Raw genomic sequence first — 21020 nt, forward strand, 5'->3', positions numbered from 1 at the left:
TCCCCTCTCCTCCCTTCATTTCCCCCAGAAAGACAGGGGTTTCACTCCTGCAGTATGGCACCTGAAAAAAGAGAGGGAGAGCTATGCTGGGAGAGAGGAAGTGGAAGGGGGAAGGAGTAAAAAAGCGAGACCGGGGGGGGGGGGGGGGGGGGGGGGGGGGGGCGAGACCGAGTCAAGACCGAGACCGTGAGGGGGACAAGGGGTCCAAGACCGAGTCAAGACCGAGACCAGAAAAATGCGAGTCCAATTCAAGACCAAGAATGTCATTTTGTCAAATCACCACCATAATAAGAGTTAAAAATGTCCAGTATTTCTATGTTTCAGAACAACATATGGATTCTTTAGACATTCAAAATAGTGAAAAAATGCATGCTGAGGGAAAATAGAGAGCCACTCTACAAATTATTACTAACCCAAACACAGTGGGGAACAATGGGCCTTCTATGCCTTCAGAAAAGGTCTAAGGATTTATAAAATAATGATTATAATAATATAATAATAACAATAATAATAATAATAATAATAATAATAATAATAATAATGATAATGGTAAGATATTGCACGTTTCTTAGACATTTAATGATTATCATATTTAATGTAGGTCCTGTGTAGCTGAGTTGGTAGTGCATGGCGCTTGCAACGCCAGGGTTGTGGGTTCGATTCCCACAGGGGGGCCAGTATGAAAAATATATGCACTCACTAACTGTAAGTTGCTCTGGATAAGAGCGTCTGCTAAATGACTAAAATGATAATTATATATTTTTTTATATGATGTTCTGATTTAATCTCTTCAGTTTTTGTTGGAAAGAAAATAGTTAACACTGAAGAGAAAAAAAGATACAATCAGGATTTATCTTTGCTGGTCTCTGGGGTGATACATCTAGCTAGATAAGTCAGCCATTGGCTAGGCCATCAGAAGCTAGATAAAGGCATCTGCCATTCAACTATATTAGGGCAACATTTTTGGCATGACAGTGGAATCAACCAATCACATTTTGACTTAATGGCACCGTTTTTACAAAAACGTATAAAAAATTCTGCCTTCTTGAAGGCCAACAGGTCACTGCGCAATAGCAAGCTGTAGTTTTCCCACAGTCTAGCTAGCTAGCTTTTGTTGTCGGCTAGTTTGCAGCAGCTGCAGCAGGTGAGGTGAGTAGTCATGCTGTACTTCGCTCCGCAGGTAATATGACACATTACACATTACATTACAATGGAACGATTTGATTAGTGTAATGTTGGCTAGCTACATAGTTGTATTTGTATCAAAGATAAAGGTGTAGTATAGAGTAACTATCGAGGTTAGCTAGCCAGCTACATTCGTTCGCAGCGACGCCGTTTTTCAAACAAAGTCAACACCGCAGCCATTGCTAGCTAGCTAGCCAACACTACCAGCTACCAGCTAGCAGTACTGTAGCAACTAAATACAATATCCTATTAGCCAGCTACATTCGTTCGCAGCGACGCCGTTTTTCAAGCAAAGTCATCACCGCAGCCATTGCTAGCTAGCCAACGCTACCAGCTAGCAGTACTATAGCAACTAAATACAATATAATTTTTGCCAGCTACATTCGTTCGCAGCGACGCCGTTTTTCAAACAAAGTCAACACAGCAGCCATTGCTAGCTAGCCAACACTACCAGCTAGCAGTACTGTAGCAGCTAAATACCATATCTTTGTGCCAGCTAGCCAACGTTTAATTATTGCTGCGTTATGAAAGGAACTAGACACGGACACGAATGATCTGTTTAGTGTGTTAACACACTATTGGTAGTTTGTTGTAACCAAGTATTGGTGCTAAACCGTGTGTTATTGGATGCTAGCATGCTAGTTAGCTATGGCGTCATAGTTAGCTAGCTGAATAAAGTAAGTTGAGTCTATTCCTTGAAACATTGAACTGCTGTAGTTTACAACAATTCTAATTTCTAAAGTGGAAGTTGGGAGAGTTTTATTCGGGTGTTTCAGTGAAACAATTATAGTTTCTGAGGTGGAAGTTGGGAGAGTTATATTTGGGAGTTGTGGTAAGGGAGGCCCCGCTCTCTCCTTTCCCAGATGTTTAGTTCATTTCATTCCGATCTCCTCTGTATTATTGTAGCCATTTGCTACAGCCTGTCAACTATGCCTCTGCCTATCCCTGTTCTCTCCTCTCCGCACAGGCTACACAAACGCCTCACACCGCGTGGCTGCTGCCTCTCTAACCTGGTGGTCCCTGCACGCACCACACACCTGGAGTTCCAGGTCTCAGGCAGCCTCTGGAACTGCCGTTCTGCTGCCAACAAGGCTGACTTCATCCCAGCCTATGCTACCCTCCAGTCCCTCGACTTCTTGGCGCTGACGGAAACATGGATTACCACTGAAAACACTGCTACTCCTACTGCTCTCTCCTCGTCTGACCATGTGTTCTCGCATACCCCGAGAGCATCTGGTCAGAGGGGTGGTGGCACAGGAATCCTCATCTCTCCCAAGTGGACATTCTCAATTTTTCCCCTAACCCATCTGTCTATCTCCTCATTTGAATTCCATGCTGTCACAGTCACTAGCCCATTTAAGCTTAATATCCTTGTCATCTATCGCCCTCCAGGTTCCCTTGGAGAGTTCATCAATGAGCTTGACGCCTTGATAAGTTCCTTTCCTGAGGATGGCTCACCCCTCACAGTTTTGGGGGATTTCAACCTCCCTACGTCTACATTTGACTCATTTCTCTCTGCCTCCTTCTTTCCACTCCTCTCCTCTTTTGACCTCACCCTCTCACCGTCCCCCCCTACTCACAAGGCAGGCAATACGCTTGACCTCATCTTTACTAGATGCTGCTCTTCTACTAATCTCACTGCAACTCCCCTCCATGTCTCCGACCACTACTTTGTATCCTTTTCTCTCTCGCTCTCCTCCAACACTACTCACTCTGCCCCTACACAGATGGTAATGCGACGCCGCAACCTTCGCTCTCTCTCTCCCACTACTCTCTCCTCTTCCATCCTATCATCTCTTCCCTCTGCTCAATCCTTCTCCCTCCAATCTCCTGATTCTGCCTCCTCAACCCTCCTCTCCTCCCTTTCTGCATCCTTTGACTCTCTGTGTCCCCTATACTCCCGGCCGGCTCGGTCCTCCCCTCCAGCTCCGTGGCTTGATGACTCATTGCGAGCTCACAGAACAGAGCTCCGGGCAGCTGAGCGGAAATGGAAGAAAACTAGACTCCCTGCGGACCTGGCATCTTTTCACTCCCTCCTCTCTACATTTTCTTCATCTGTTTCTGCTGCTAAGGCCACTTTCTACCACTCTAAATTCCAAGCATCTGCCTCTAACCCTAGGAAGCTCTTTGCCACATTCTCCTCCCTGCTGAATCCTCCCCCCCCCCCCTCCTCCCTCTCTGTGGATGACTTCGTCAACCACTTTGAAAAGAAGGTTGACGACATCCGATCCTCGTTTGTTAAGTCTAATGACACTGCTGGTCCTGCTCACACTGCCCTACCCTATGCTTTGACTTCTTTCTCCCCTCTCTCTCCAGATAAAATCTTGCGACTTGTGACTGCAGGCCACCCAACAACCTGCCCGCTTGACCCCATCCCCTCCTCTCTTCTCCAGACCATCTCCGGTGACCTTCTCCCCTACCTCACCTCGCTGATCAACTCATCCTTGACCGCTGGCTATGTCCCTTCCGTCTTCAAGAGAGCGAGAGTTGCACCCCTTCTCAAAAAACCAACACTCGATCCCTCTGATGTCAACAACTACAGACCAGTATCCCTTCTTTCTTTTCTTTCCAAAACTATTGAGCATGCCGTCTTTAGCCAACTCTCTTGCTATCTCTCTCAGAATGACCTTCTTGATCCAAACCAGTCAGGTTTCAGGACTGGTCATTCAACTGAGACTGCTCTTCTCTGTGTCACGGAGGCTCTCCGCACTGCTAAAGCTAATTCTCTCTCCTCTGCTCTTGTCCTTCTAGACCTGTCTGCTGCCTTTGATACTGTGAACCATCAGATCCTCCTCTCCACCCTCTCCGAGCTGGGCATCTCCGGCGCGGCTCACTCTTGGATTGCGTCCTACCTGACCGGTCGCTCCTACCAAGTGGCGTGGCGAGAAGCTGTCTCCGCACCACGTGCTCTCACCACTGGTGTCCCCCAGGGCTCAGTTCTAGGCCCTCTCCTATTCTCGCTATACACCAAGTCACTTGGCTCTGTCATATCCTCACATGGCCTCTCCTATCATTGCTACGCTGACGATACACAACTAATATTCTCCTTTCCCCCTTCTGATAAGCAGGTGGCGAATCGCATCTCTGCATGTCTGGCAGACATATCAGTGTGGATGACGGATCACCACCTCAAGCTGAACCTTGGCAAGACAGAGCTGCTCTTCCTCCCGGGGAAGGACTGCCCGTTCCATGATCTCGCCATCACGGTTGACAACTCCGTTGTGTCCTCCTCCCAGAGTGCGAAGAGCCTTGGCGTGACCCTGGACAACACCCTGTCGTTCTCCGCTAACATCAAGGCGGTGACCCGATCCTGCAGGTTCATGCTCTACAACATTCGGAGAGTACGGCCCTGCCTTACACAGGAAGCGGCACAGGTCCTAATCCAGGCACTTGTCATCTCCCGTCTGGATTACTGCAACTCGCTGTTGGCTGGGCTCCCTGCCTGTGCCATTAAACCACTACAACTCATCCAGAATGCCGCAGCCCGTCTGGTGTTCAACCTTCCCAAGTTCTCTCACGTCACCCCGCTCCTCCGCACACTCCACTGGCTTCCAGTTGAAGCTTGCATCTGCTACAAGACCATGGTGCTTGCCTACGGAGCTGTGAGGGGAACGGCACCTCCGTACCTTCAGGCTCTGATCAGTCCCTACACCCAAACGAGGGCATTGCGTTCATCCACATCTGGCCTGCTGGCCCCCCTACCTCTGTGGAAGCACAGTTCCCGCTCAGCCCAGTCAAAACTGTTCGCTTCTCTGGCACCACAATAGTGGAACAAGCTCCCTCACGATGCTAGGACAGCGGAGTCACTCACCACCTTCCGGAGACACTTGAAACCCCACCTCTTTAAGGAATACCTGGGATAGGATAAAGTAATCCTTCTTACCCCCTTACCCCACCCCCCCAAAAAATAAATAATAATAATTGTAAAGTGGTTATCCCACTGGCTATAAGATGAATGCACCAGTTTGTAAGTCGCTCTGGATAAGAGCGTCTGCTAAATGACGTAATGTAAATGTCTGTTAGCCACGTTATGACTGACTTGTGATCATTGCCCTTGCTAGTTTGATTGTATTGACATTCAAATCAAATCAAATTACATTTTATTGGTCACATACACATATTTAGCAGATGTTATCGCGGGTGTAGCAAAATGCTTGTGTTCCTAGCTCCAACAGTGCAGTAGTATCTAACAATTCACAACAATAGACACAAATCTAAAAGTAAAAGAATGGAATTAAGAAATATATAAATATTAGATTGAGCAATGTCGGAGTGGCATTGACTAAAATACAGTAGAATAGAATACAGTATATACATATGAGATGAGTAAATCAGTATGTAAACATTATTAAAGTGACTAGTATTCCATTATTAAAGTGGCCAGTGATTCCAAGTCTATGTATATAGGGCAGCAGCCTCTAAGGTGCAGGGTTGCGTAACTGGGTGGAAGCCAGCTAGTGATGGCTATATAACAGTCTGATGGCCTTGAGATAGAAGCTGTTTTTCAGTCTCCCGGTCCCAGCTTTGATTTACCTGTACTGACCTCGCCTTCTGGATGATAAAGGGGTGAACAGGCTCGGGTCGTTGATGTCCTTGATGATCTTTTTGGCCTTCCTGTGACATTGGGTGCTGTAAGTGTCCTGGAGGGTGGGTAGTTTGCCCCCGGTGATGCGATGGGCAGACCGCACCACCCTCTGTAGAGCCCTGCGGGCGGTGCAGTTGCCGTACCAGGCGGTGATACAGCCCGACAGGTTGCTCTCAATTGTGCATCTGTAAAAGTTTGTGAGGGTTTTAGGGGCCAAGACAAATTTCTTCAGCCTCTTGAGGTTGGAGAGGCGCTGTTGCGCCTTTTTCACCACACTGTATGTGTGGGTGGACCATTTCAGATCGTTAGTGATGTGTACGCCGGGGACCTTGAAGCTTTCCACCTTCTCCACTGTGGTCCTGTCGATGTGGATAGGGGCGTGCTCCCTCTGCTGTTTCCTGAAGTCCACTATCAGCTCCTTTGTTTTGTTGACGTTGAGTGAGAGGCCCTCACCTCCTCCCTGTAGGCTGTCTCGTCATTGTTGGTAATCAGGCCTACTACTGTTGTGTCATCTGCAAACTTGATGATTGAGTTGGAGGTGTGCTTGGCCACGCAGTCATGGGTGAACAAGGAGTACAGGAGGGGGCTGAGCACGCACCCTTGTGGGGCCCCTATGTTGAGGATCAGCGAAGTGGAGGTGTTGTTTCCTACCTTCACCACCTGGGGGCGGCCGTCAGGAAGTCCAGGACCCAGTTGCACAGGGTGGGGGTTCAGACCCAGAGCCCCAAGCTTAATGATGAGCTTGGAGGGTACTATGGTGTTGAATACTGAGCTATAGTCAATGAACAGCATTCTTACATAGGTATTCCTCTTGTCCAGAAGGGATAGGGTAGTGTGCAGTGCGATGTCGATTGCATCGTTTGTGAATCTATTGGGGCGGTAAGCAAATTGAAGTGGGTCTAGGGTGTCAGGTAAGGTAGAGGTGATATGATCCTTAACTAGCCTCTCAAAGCACTTCATGATGACAGAAGTGAGTGCTACTGGGCAATAGTCATTTAGATCAGTTACCTTTGCTTTCGTGGGTACAGGAACAATGGTGGACATTTTGAAGCAAGTGGGGGCAGCAGACTGGGATAGGGAGAGATTGAATATGTCCGTAAACACTCCAGCCAGCTGGTCTGCGCATGCTCTGAGGATGCCGCTAGGGATGCCGTCTGGGCCGGCAGCCCTGCGAGGGTTAACACGCTTAAATGTCTTACTCATGTCGGCCATGGAGAAGGAGAGCCCACAGTCCTTGGTAGAGGGCCGTGTCGGTGGCACTGTGTTATCCTCAAAGCGGGCGAAGAAGGTGTCTAGCTTGTCCGGAAGCAAGACGTTGGTGTCCGCGACGTGGCTGGTTTTCCTTTTGTAGTCTGTGATTGTCTGTAGACCCTGCCACATACGTCTCGTGTCTGAGCCGTTGAATTGCGACTCCACTTTGTCTCTGTACTGACGTTTTGCCTGTTTGATTGCCATATGGAGGGAATAACTACATTGTTTGTATTCGGCCATATTCCCAGTCACCTTGCCATGGTTAAATGCGGATGTTCGCGCTTTCAGTTTTGTGTGAATGCTGCCATCTATCCACTGTTTCTGGTTTGGGTAGGTTTTAATAGTCACAGTGGGTACAACATCTCCTATACACTTCCTGATTAACTCAGTCACCGTATCCGTGTATTCGTCGATGTTATTCTCAAAGGCTACCCGGAACATATCCCAGTCCGCGTGAACAAAACAATCTTGAAGCATGGATTCCGATTGGTCAGAACAGCGTTGAATAGACCTTAGCACGGGTACTTCTTGTTTGAGTTTCTGCCTATAGGAAGGGAGGACAAAATGGAGTCACGATCAGATTTGCTGAAGGGAGGGCGGGGGAGGGCCTTATAGGCATTTCAAAAAGATGAGTAGCAGTGGTCCAATGTTTTCCCAGAGCGAGTACTACAGTCAATGTTTTGGTAGAACTTCGGGAAGCGTTTTCCTCAAATTTGCTTTGTTAAAATCCTGAGCTACAATAAATGTGGCCTCAAGATATGTGGTTTCCAGTTTGCATAAAGTCCAGTGTAGTTCTTTGAGGGCCGTCGTGGTATCGGCTTGAGGGGGAATATACACGGCTGTGACTATAACCGAAGAGAATTCTCTTGGGAGATAATACGGTCGGCATTTGATTGTGAGGTATTCTAGGTCGGGTGAACAAAAGGACTTGAGTTTCTGTATGTTATCACAATCACACCATGAGTAGTTAATCATGAAACATACACCCCCACCTCTCTTCTTCCCGGAGAGTTCTTTATTCCTGTCTGCGCGATGTACTGAGAACCCAGCTGGCTGTATGGACGGGGACAGTATATCCCGAGACTGACATGTTTCCGTGAAACAGAGTATGTTACAATCCCTAATGTCTCTCTGGAAGGAGATCCTCGCCCTGAGCTCATCTACTTTATTATCCAGAGACTGAACATAACGAGTAATATACTCGGAAGCAGTGGATGGTGTGCATGCCTTCTGAGTCGGACTAGAAGTCCACTCTGAATACCTCTTCTCCGCCGGAGGTGTTTTGGAGCAGCCTCTGGAATAAGTTCAATTGCCCTGGGGGGTACGAACGAAGGATACGATTCGGGAAAATCATATTCCTGGTCTTAATTCTTCAGGTCGTCCAACGCCTGGAGAGGACCAGATCCGATCTGTTGAGACCAGCTGGCCAACCGGATCCAGCCACCTACACCCCAGCACCAGGAGGGATCCAGATATCCCGACCACGGGCATTTGAGGGGACAGTGGCGCTGTGCCAGGGATTCCTCCTCCAATTGGAGCTTTACTTCGCCAGCATCAGGCCGGCACCCCAGGTATCGAACACCCACACTCGTTCAGAGCCCTCTGCTGCGCACTGTAAAATACTTGTCTCCTTTCCTCGATTCAGGTGCAGCTGGGAACTTTATGGACAGGGCATTCGCACACCGTATAGGCATTCCATTGATTCCCCTATCCATTCCACACCCCATCAGAGCACTTGATAGTCGACCATTAGGGACTGGGTTGGTTAAGGAAGTTACTGCACCAGTCACCATGATTACCCAGGAGAATCATTGTGAGCAGGTGACTTTTTCCATTATTAAGTCTCCTGCTTTCCTTGTGGTATTAGGTATCCCTTGGCTAGCACTCCACAATCCCACCTTTTCATGGCCGCAGAGGGTTTTCATGGGGTGTTCGCGAGAGTGTCAGGGTAGGTGTCTAGGTGTTTCTGTTGGTGCAACCACGGTGGAAAGTCCAGACAGTACCTCCACTGTGCGCATTCCCTCTGAATACCTAGATCTGGCACAAGCGTTCTCTAAAATGCAGGCTACTAAATTACCACCTCATCGGGCGGGGGATTGCGTGATAAACTTCCGGGTAGACGCTGTACCTCCCAGGAGTCATATATACCCCCTGTCACAGGCTGAAACGGTGGCTATGGAAACGCCAGGTGTATATACGTCCCTCCACTTCACCCGCCTCCTCGAGTTTCTTCTTTGTGAATAAGAAGGACGGAGGTCTGCGCCCGTGCATTGATTATCGACCACTGAACAGGGAGATGATAAGATTTGTTATCCTCTCCCCCTCATTCCTTCAGTGATTGAATCAATGCATGGGGCGCGCTTCTTCACCAAATTAGATCTCAGGAGTGCGTACAACCTGGTGTGTATCCGAGAGGGAGATGAGTGGAAGACAGCATTCAGCACAACCATGGGGCATTATGAATACCTGGTGATGCCCTATGGTTTGATGAATGCTCCCTCCGTTTTCCAGTCCTTTGTGAACGGGACATGCTTGGCCGCGGTGTAGTGGTCTACATCGATGACATCCTGGTGTATTCCGCTACGTGCGCCGAGCATATGTCCCTGGTTCGCAAGGTGCTGGCCCGACTGTTGGAAAATGACCTTTATGCTAAGGCAGAGAAGTGTATGTTTTTCCAGCAGTCCGTCTCCTTCCTTGGATATCGCATTTCCACCTCAGGTGTGGAGATAGAGGGAGATCGCATTTCAGCCGTGCGTAATTGGCCGACTCCAACCACGGTTAAGGAGGTGCAGCGCTTCCTTCGCTTTGCCAACTATTATCAGAGGTTTATCCGGGGCTTTGGCAAGGTCGCAGCTCCCATTACCTCCCTGTTGAAGGGTTGGCCGTCCCGGCTCCGCTGGTCTGCTGAGGCTGATCTGGCCTTCAGCAAACTGCGGGGTCTGTTCACCTCAGCCCCAGTACTGGCCCACCCCGACTCATCACTACCGTTCGTAGTGGAGGTGGATGCGTCCGAGGTTGGGATAGGAGCTGTCCTGTCTCAACGCTTGGGTACGCCACCCAAGCTCTGCCCCTGTGCGTTCTTTTCAAAGAAGCTCAGCCCGGCGGAGCAGAACTACGGCATTGGTGATCGGGAGCTGTTGGCTGTTGTTCGAGCCTTGACCATGTGGAGGCATTGGCTCGAGGGGGCAAAACACCCTTTCCTCATCTGGACGGACCACCGTAACCTGAAGTACATCCGGGCAGCGAGGAGGCTGAATCCTCGCCAGGCCAGGTGGGCCCTATTCTTCACCCGGTTTGATTTCACTCTATTATACATCCCGGGTACGAAGAACGTGAAGGCAGACGCGCTGTCCCAGCTGTATGACACAGAGGAGAGGCCCAGAGGCAACACTCCCATACTGCTGGGCCTCCTGCGCCAATAGTATGAGCGATGGACGCGGATATAGAGCAGGCATTGTGCACGGATCCCTCTCCATCTCAGTGTCCAGATGGGCTGCAGTACGTGCCTGCTCTTATCCGTGATCGTCTGCACACACGTCACCCTCCTCTGGTCATCCAGGTATCGGCCGTACAGTGCGCTGCCTGAGCGGAAAGTACTGGTGGCCTACCTTGGCTAAGGACGTGAGGGTGTACGTCTCCTCCTGCTTGGTGTGCGCCCAGAGTAAGGCACCTAGGCACCTCCCAGCGGGTAAGCTACAACCGTTACCAGTTCCACAATGACCTTAGCATTGATTTTCTAACTGATCTTCCCCTCTCCCAAGGTAACACCACCATGCTGGTCGTTGTGGACCGCTTCTCCAAGTCCTGCCGCCTCCTTCCTCTGCCCGGTCTCCCCACGGCCCTGCAGACTGCGGAGGCCCTGTTTACTCACGTCTTCTGGCACTACGGGGTACCAGAGGATATAGTGTCTGACCGAGGTCCCCAGTTCACGTCCAAGGTCTGGAAGGCGTTCATGGAACGTCTGGGGGTCTCGATCAGCCTGACCTCTGGGTTCCACCCCGAGAGTAATGGGCAGGTGGAACGGGTAAATCAGGATGTGGGTAGGTTCCTGCGGTTCTACTGCCAGGACCGGCCGGGGGAGTGGTCGGTGTTCTTGCCATGGGCAGAATATGCCCAGAACTCTCTCCGCCACTCCTCCACTAACCTAACGCCTTTCCAGTGTGTTCTAGGTTACCAACCAGTTCTGGCACCGTGGCACCAGAGCAAGACCGAGGCTCCTGCGGTGGATGACTGGTTTCGGCACGCGGAGGAGACGTGGGATGCTGCCCACGTTCACCTCCAACGCGCCGTGCGTCGTCAGAAGACCAACACTGACCGCCACCGCAGTGAGGCCCCCGTCTTTGTACCGGGGGATCGGGTCTGGCTATCGACCCGGAATCTGCCCCTCCGCCTGCCCTGCCGGAAGCTGAGCCCGCGGTTTGTGGGGCCGTTTAAAGTCCTGAGGAGAGTCAACGAGGTCACATATAAGTTATTACTTCCCACTGATTACCGTATTAACCCCTTGTTTCATGTGTCTCTCTTCAGGCCGGTGGTAGCTGGTCTGCTCCAGGAGTCTGAGGTGCGGGAGGTCCCTCCACCTCCTCTGGACATCGAGGGGCCCCCGGCGTACTCTGTCCGTTCCATCCTGGATTCGAGGCGTCGGGTGGGGGGGCCTTCAGTACCTCGTGGAGTGGGAGGGGTACGGTCCGGAGCAACGGTGCTGGGTCCCGGTGAGGGATATCCTCGATCCCTCCATGTTACAGGATTTCCACCGTCGCCATCCGGCTCGCCCTGCTCCGCGTCCTCCTGGCCGTCCCCGAGGCCGGGGTCGGCGCGCTACTGGAGCCGTGCGTCAAGTGGGGGGTACTGTCACGACTTCCGCCGAGGCTGCCTCCCCTCCTTGTTCGGGCAGGTTTCGGCGTTCGTCGTCACCGGCTTACTAGCTGCTGCCGATCCATTTACCATCACTCCACTTGTCTTGTCTAATTAATCACACACACCTGGTCCTATCCCCAATTAGTCATTGTATAAGTGTTCCCTCTGCTTCCTTGTCTGTGTGGGTGATTGTTTGTTGTGAGCTGTGTGTAGCTCGGTTGAGCTACCCTTACCTTGTTGTTGCCAGGGTAGATATTTTCTCCTGTGCCTGAGTTTTGTTGTCGCATGCTTGCACAACTGTTTATCGACGGAATAAACTCTTTGACCAGATGTGATTTACAACCTGATAGCAATATTTTTTGGACTACCAAGAATTATATTATTCATGCTTTGAACTGCATCCATCTATTCTGCCAACAATTTCTTAATGTACGTCATGGAACAGTGAGTCAAATAGAACCTATTTTTAAAACCTCTTATAAAGTTGGTTTTGTAGCATAAACTGGGGATTTTATATTTTTGATTGATATTATAATTGTCTGTTTGTTTCATATCTGCAAAGTAGTTAAAACGCTGACAGTTCCACTTTAAACATTAGGTCACCGGTTACTTTGTGAGCTAAACAATAAATGTTTTTTGCAATGGAAAGTAATAGTTGGACATTTCAATTGGGAAATGCTTAATGGTTGTGTTTTTGTATTCTTATGATTGGAACCTACTGGCTTATTATGTCTGAGTTTATGGACTGCTTATCCTTTAACAGTGTGTGACTGCTGTCTTTCCATCTGCGCTATGCAGTGGTGTAGTGGTGCCTGGAGAAGTGGGTATACTGAAATGTTGCCCAAAAGTTCCCAAATGGCCTGCCCAGTGAAGGAAAGGCACCCTGTGTGAAAAATCCTATGTTTTGCTTTGTTTTTTTAATGAGTTTTCCTATAGATTTTTCAGATTTTCATTCTCAAAAATCACACTTTAAAAAAAAAAAAAAAAAAAAAAAAAATGTGATGGTCCACAACAATGCTTATACCACATCAATCTGATTGGGTGGGCCTGTCAGGGCCTGGCTGGCTCCCCAGTGAGTGGGCCTGTGTCCACCCAGGCCCATCCATGTTACATACTGTCAAATATCATAAATTGAAAAGTCTTTCCTACCCTACCATCTACCGATGTCATTCTTCTGTGAGCTGCTCCATGCCAAAACCAGTTGAGAGCTGCATACTCTTGCTGCCTGCATACATTCCTGCAATACATTTCACGTGCTTTCCGATTGTGTAGGCTACTTTGTGCATCATTTCTCTGTTGTACTACATAATTGATAAGTCGTGTACGTCCACTACAACTTTGATACGCATCAGTGGGGATTAAGAAGTGTGTATACGCAATGCCCACTGAAAAAAAACGGGATATATGGCTTATACCTGCGTATAGCTTCCACTACACCACTGGCCCTTTGTGTTTTACAAAAAGTGCACTATCCTGCATGAGTGCGCTGGTATTACGGTTGCTATCCTTTCAGAATCACGAACCTGTCACACAATGAAGGCCTATAGGTTTGACACTGCCCAAACATGTTTATAATAGATATAAAGGCTGTTAAGATACTGTATTAATGTTTCAAGAAAGAAGTGTACATATTTGGCCTGGCGAAGCAGTTTTATGCGCTGACTGAATGGAAGCGGATAATTATGAGTTATTTACTCCGCTGGTCTCGGGAAGAAATTACGAGTCACTCACCGAGACAAGACCGAGACACTCAATATGTGGTCTCGAGACTGGTCTCGAGTACTTCAACACTGAAAATAGGTTTGTAATACAAAAGAGAGCTAGTGAAAGAGGAAGTATGAAATTAATTAGGATTTTTGCATGTGGAGAGAGAGAGCGAGTTCTCACCTTTGAAAAAACATGAAAGTGAAATGGCCAGGTAAGCCCCTCTAGAGCCCCTGGCCCCCTGACCCTGGACTGATTATATCCACTAAGCACAGAAAAACATCTCCAGGGTATTGGCATGCTTGTTAAAGCAAGGAGGATCATCCTTTCACTTGGAGTATATTGACCATGTGTCCAATGCTGTTAGGTTCCCCAACATACTCATGTAGACAATGGACACACACATGTTAGTACACACACACACACACACACACACACACAGCATCTGTGTGTACAAGGAGGCATTAATAGCTGTCCCCAGGCTATTCCTTTCTCATCTAGTTCATCAAGATGAGTCACCAACCATCAGAGGGCAGATGTTATAAACCGAGGAAGCACTTTCATCTCCTCTGTAAATATGTGTGTCCAATCTGATAATGACACCGACACACACTTGAGCTGCTTGCCCTTATGCCTAGGTGGCACTTAGTGGTGACCCTAAAGGCAGACAGAGGAAGAGAGGGAAATGTATAGTATCCTGAGACCTAACCACAGGTGACGACCTCTTCTCCCCGACAGGCTTAGACTACCTGACGGACTCTCCCTTGGGAGTCACCCTGAGCAACACCAATATTGACCCATGTCATGTGATCACTTCATGATGATGATGATGGGTCATGTGTTTTGTCATTTCTCTAATTCCCTCCATAATATATGATGAATGGTGAAGTGTCAATGGGGAATTGTATGAATGAATGGAATTAGATGACATTACAAGATATTGGGGTGATGTTTCTCATAGTGGTTGCTATGGCAGTGTTAAAGAGATTATCGTATGGTTTCCATAGCAAGAGTGCAAAGATCAAGCTCCTATTAACTTAAATGCTGGCTAAATTCTGGTAAACTGCCAGCTCCAGTTGAGAGCAGTTCAGAATCATGAAGATAAACAACTAAAGTCCCAAATACAACAATTTGTGTCTGTTAACCTTTAAAAACAAGGGGAGAGATGTGTAAAAAAAGAAGGCTCAGATTCTCCCATTCTTCTGAGTGATGAAGTAGAATGAAGAATGGAACCATTGAGTCCCTGCCTGAGCATGCAGCCCCTTTGACGTCCAGTTGGGCTTAAAATGTGCCAAGGGGAGTGTAGGGGTGTAAGGAGGGGGATAAGAGGGGCGAGGAGGATTAGGGGAACAAAAGGATCCTTCTCTGTCATTTTAAAGAGGATCTTCTCCTGGCTCATCCCCTGCTCTCTGGCGGCAGGTTTTTTTTTCAGAGAGCGGGAGTGGTGGCTGGTGGAGAGAGTGATGGAAGGAGGGAGGGAGGGAGAGAGAGAGGAGGACAGAGAGGAGGGGGAGTACAGATTTCAAAGTAATCTTTAACTTTAAGCCCAGCAGTCTCTCCCAAACGAAGCCCCCCTGTCCCAGACACCATGTTGTCTATGGCAGCCCAGTAGCCTGGCACCCTCTCTTTCTTCGCACGCTTTTGTCACGGTGGCATTTAAGTGGCATTTTTCACCAGCTGGATGACCAAGTGAAGGAGCCCCTTTGAGGAACATGAAAGAGACAGACTTTAACTCCCCAGCCCAGAGTCTCCTCTTAAAACAATACCAAACGGGAAACAAATACCCACTTTGTTGCCAGAATTCTTTCAGGCATGTCCTATATCAGAATCAGTCATAGAGGCAAGATGACTAGTTACATTGATAATTTGGGGAACAGTTATCCCCTGGAGACAATGGAGATCTATGATAGGAGAATAGAGGGAGATGTATTGCTTTATACTGCATTTGTTATATGATTGTTTCACCCAATAGTTTTTCACAAGCTGGACAAATACATTTTGACTTCAACTAATGCTATTTTTTAAATGACCATAATTTACTTCCAAATTAAATAAATGTTGCTATCAAGTAACACATACACACACACACACACACACACACACACACACACACACACACACACACACACACACACACACACACACACAAAGCGCGAGAAAGAGATCCCATTCCACAGTCTCATTAATATTCACTAGTCGTAACCGTAGCAGAGCCGTGAGAGGCCACAGTGATATGGGCTGTAGAGTTTGGTCGAGTAATTTGGGAAGAGAATGGAACTATGCAAATTCATGAAGAAAACACACTTTACAATGAAACAACATTGTTGCCAGATGATTATAGCAATAAATATCCACCAGTAAAACCCTGTAGAAGAGCATTGTATATCTGACACATCCATCAGATGAAGCCTAGTTCTGAGCAGTGAGGAGGTCCTAGCCCACTCCTTATTCTCAACTCCTACTTCTCAGTTTTAAGACTGACTGTATTTGCTCACATACCCTTGGCGTCATCATCCTGTCTCCACTATGGGCTCCACAGGCCCAGGCAACCCCATGGTGAACTGAGGTAGAGTTCATCCCAAATTAAATGGGGTTGGGACAGGGAGGGACCAGGTTCTGCTGTTTGTAGCCTGGCTACATTGCGGGTAGTGATGCTAGTTGAGTTGTAAACTGTTATGCTTGTACTGTATAATCCCAGCCCAAGGCTGCAGGTTATACTCAGACACACATATACATACAGTATATGAATGTGTATGTACGCATGCATTCACGCACACCACATGCATTCACGCGCACACACACACACACACACATCAGCTTCATGTACAACTTCCCACGGGAATATGCAACACACACACACCAATTCCTTCAGAGGCTCTGTCAGACACTGAACACGTAACCTGTGCTTTGATCCAACACTCCTAGCTGACAGGGAGGCTGACTGATTGACAACATAATAATAATCTGTACCTAAGGGTTAACTCAGACAGATCAAGGGTTAAGGATCGTTTTGTACTTCTGTTGTCATGTCAAGGAGATGGGCATTCAGCACTGTGATATTGGCAAAATACACTAATGAGAACATCAATAAAAACATAAAATTCTGTCTGAAAATGTTTATTAAAAGTATAGTGTTAATTTACCTCCAATTTGTCAGATACAGCCTAATCTATATCACATATCAACACATGAAATTCACTTGATGATCCATACATTTGGAGGTTCCAGTCTTATTGATTAGGATGGGTGTGTGTGGTGTGTGTGTGTGTGTGTGTGTGTGTGTGTGTGTGTGTGTGTGTGTGTGTGTGTGTGTGTGTGTGTGTGTGTGTGTGTGTGTGTGTGTGTGTGTGTGTGTGTGTGTGTGTGCATAACAACAAACCGAGTCTGAGTGTTACTTAAAGCCTGGGGCTGGGATTAAATAGTTGAAGTATACACTACCGTTCAAAAGTTTGGGGTCACTTAGAAATGTCCTTGTTTTCCATGAAAACATACATGAAATGAGTTTGAATAGGAAATATAGCAAAATGCATAGGAAATGTAGTCATTGACAAGGTTAGAAATAATGATTTTTAATATAAATAATAATTGTGTCCTTCAAACTTTGCTTTCGTCAAAGAATCCTCAATTTTCAGCAATTACAGCCTTGCAGACCTTTGGCATTCTAGTTGTCAATTTGTTGAGATAATCTGAATAGATTTCACCCCATGCTTCCTGAAGCACCTCCCACAACTTGGATTGGCTTGATGGGCCCTTCTTACGTACCATACGGTCAAGCTGCTCCCACAACAGCTCAATAGGGTTGAGATCCGGTGACTGTGCTGGCCACTCCATTATAGACAGAATACCAGCTGATTGCTTCTTCCCTAAATAGTTATTGCATAGTTTGGAGCTGTGCTTTGGGTCATTGTCCTGTTGTAGGAGGAAATTGGCTACAATCAAGCACCGTTCACAGGGTATGGCATGGCGTTGCAAAATGGAGTGATAGCCTTCCTTCTTCAAGATCCCTTTTACCCTGCACAAATCTCCCACCTTACCACCACCAAAGCACCCCCAGACCATCACATTGCCTCCACCATGCTTGACAGATGGCATCAAGCACTCCTCCAGCATCTTTTCATTTGGTCTGTGTCTCACAAATGTTCTTCTTTGTGATCCAAACACCTCAAACTTCGATTCGTCTGTCCATAACACTTTTTTCCAATCTTCCTCTGTCCAGTGTCTGTGTTCTTTTGCCCATCTTCATCTTTTCTTTTTATTGGCCAGTCTGAGATATGGCTTTTTCTTTGCAACTCTGCCTAGAAGGTCAGCATCCAGGAGTCGCCTCTTCACTGTTGACGTTGAGACTGGTGTTTTGCGGGTACTATTTAATTAAGCTGCCAGTTGAGGACATGTGAGGCGTCTGTTTCTCAAGCGAATGTATTTGTCCTCTTGCTCAGTTGTGCACCAGGGCCTCCCACTCCTCTTTCTATTCTGGTTAGAGCCAGTTTGCGCTGTTCTGTGAAGGGAGTAGTACACAGCGTTGTACGAGATCTTCAGTTTCTTGGAATAGCCTTCATTTCTCAGAACAAGAATAGACTGACGAGTTTCAGAAGAAAGTTATTTGTTTCTGGCCATTTTGAGCCTGTAATCGAACCCACAATTGCTAATGCTCCAGATACTCAACTAGTCTCAAGAAGGCCAGTTTTATTGCTTCTTTAATCAGCACAACAGTTTTCAGCTTTGCTAACATAATTGCAAAAGGGTTTTCTAATGATAAATTAGCCTTTTAAAATGATAAACTTGGATTAGCAAACACAACGTGCCATTGGAACACAGGACTGATGGTTGCTGATAATGGGCCTCTGTACGCCTATGTAGATATTCCATTAAAAATAAGCCGTTTCCAGCTACAATAGCCATTTACAACATTAACAATGTCTATACTGTCTTTCTGATCAATTTGATGTTATTTTAATGGACAAAAAAAATTGTTTTCTTTCGAAAACAAGGACATTTCTAAGTGACCCCAAACTTTTGAACGGGAGTGTATATGATGCAGTATAAGGCATCTTCAGGCTATACACACAGACAGCAAGAAGCTCACACTCTGCATATTCTGAAATCACATTCTACACACTCCACATCCACACACTATGTGTCTGTATTTAGCTATGATACTGGTTCAGACGTTCTGCACTGAATAAAAATAAGTTATTTTATGATTTCTGCCAACTTTGGTCAATACACTATGACAGGGGTGCAAAAATCCCATAAACCTCATTTCAGTAAGCATTTTATCTGGATGGGATGAGCAGGAGGTGTCATCGCTGGCGCTGTCCACCCAGTGTGGTGCTGAAATGTCTAAAACAGCAGTGCGCAGACCGATCACAATAAAGATATTGAGACTTAACTATTTCACTCAAAACGACGAATAGGCCTATTGTTTTTGTTTGTTCAGATAGGCTATAGGCTACGCAAATAGGCACTTGGCAGAAGGATAGATGAGGTGTTTTGCAGTAAGGGTTAATTCCTTTAAGCATGCAACAGGTCTTGATCTAAACGGGTTTAAACCTGTATAATCTGATCATGTAGCCTAATCTGGCACTGTTTCCGGGTTGTGCCGGTGCCCCAGTTGCGCCCCAGACTTGTGAACCAAACAGCTCTACAGGGGGAACGACTCTAATCTAGATTATTGTTCATGCCGAGCTGCATCAGCGGGGAAAGGAACCGTGAATGCTGCTCTGTCCTAGCCTCTGTCAGAGAGAGGGCTAAAACTACTGCCTCCTCTTCACTGACTCAGCTAGGAAAACCCCAGCATTACCTCATCAAGTTCCCATTGCGTCTTATTACCGTATTCCATCTCTATTCTGGGATTTGATGCTAACAAAACCACGCAGAATGGCGGCGATGGAACTCAATGTGTCTGTTTGAGCCCCGGTGAGAGGCGGTGGAAATCATCTGATTACATCACATCAGAAGTTAATTTGAGCATGTAAACAAGCGAGGATGACATGGCAGAGGCGCTGAGTGTAGCAGGAGCTAAAGGAATCGGGGCGCAGGACTATGATGCTGTTTCCCTCTATGAGGAATACGAGTGTAAAATATGCTACAACTACTTCGACCTGGACCGTCGCACGCCCAAAATCCTGGAATGTTTGCACACTTTCTGCGAGGAGTGTCTGAATACTCTCCACCTTCGTGAGGACGGAGGATGGCGCATCGGCTGCCCTCTCTGTCGCCACCGGACCCCGGTGCCTGAGTACCGGATACACAACCTCCCCAACAACACTAAAGTCACCGATGCTTATCCATTCTACATCAGGATGACAGTCTTCCGCAGGACAGCCTGCCACCGTATCCTCCTCCTCTGCACCCAGCGCTCATTGCCGCGTACCGCCGCGAGGAGGCGAACGAGGCACCAGCAGCTGCGCAGGACCAAGCTATCCCGTCTGTAGCTGTGGTTGGCGGTCATGCCGCTGCGAACTCTTACGAAACTGCTGGATACGAGGGCTGTCAGAACTGTAGGCGCATCGTGCTAACCACAGGCTGTGTGTGCGCCATTTTCGCCTTCGTCTCCATGCTTGTGCTGCTGTTTCTGGGACTCATATTCGTGCATAACTTCAACAACCCTCCGTCTCCAGTCGGCCCTATCTGTCTGTCTGTAGCCAGCATCATGGCCATGCTCTCTGTTGTTATGACGTGGTTGGTGTGCTGGTTGAGATACAGGCCTGACCCGGAACCCGGGCGTGCTGCCTTCTCCAATGCCAGCAGGAGACATGTAAATGTTTTATGAGATTACCTTTCAAATGCGTTCACTTCATTGTATTAATTTATGGACGTGTCAGTTATTAAGTGTAGGCTATACTATATATACTCAGGTTTGTTATACACAGTACGTAAGACATGATACACTCCTTTGGGTAGCCTGATTCACATAGAAGGGGGGTGTATCACATGCTAATGATCCCATATTATTGGACCAATTTAATTGTGTAAAATGTCTGCCCTATTTAGTGTTGCATCACATTGTGTTCCTCCTCTGCCCCTGGTGGGCCTGTCATATCACCCTGAATGTAGGCTAGGTCATGACTCATAGTCACATTGTGTGTTCTTCTGTGTCAAATGTGTTGCCTATATTCACATTAACCAAAGAATAAAGCTAATGAACAAGTGTCCTATGTCCTTGCTGTCCTGGGTGTTATGACTAGGTTAGTACTATTTGTTGACAGAAAGGATTTAGAGCAGTTTCTTAGTTAGCCGGACCCTTCAGATGGTTTTATATGACATTGATTCAGGCAGTGCTCAAGTGTTATCTTTTTAATATAAGTGATCCTTGAGTCAAGACCTGCCAGCCCTTTCCCTCCTTTCTGATCTGGAATTATTGGATAAGTGTACATGTATTTGTAGTTCATATTGATTGGTATGTCTACATTGCCTCACCTGGGCTCAGTTTTTCCAAAGT

General features: G+C 47.4%; 1 pseudogene across 1 annotated transcript; it reads left to right on the forward strand.

Annotated features, from left to right (window-relative positions):
• The first annotated feature begins 19569 nt into the window (after positions 1-19569).
• Positions 19570-20431, forward strand: LOC311146472 (RING finger protein 228-like; annotated as a pseudogene). The gene has a single exon. The product of its transcript is annotated as an RING finger protein 228-like (transcript).
• Positions 20432-21020: the final 589 nt, after the last annotated feature.

This window comes from Coregonus lavaretus (genome assembly GCF_964263955.1).
Source record: "Coregonus lavaretus genome assembly, chromosome: 19".
In the NCBI taxonomy this organism is placed as follows: Eukaryota; Metazoa; Chordata; class Actinopteri; order Salmoniformes; family Salmonidae; genus Coregonus; species Coregonus lavaretus.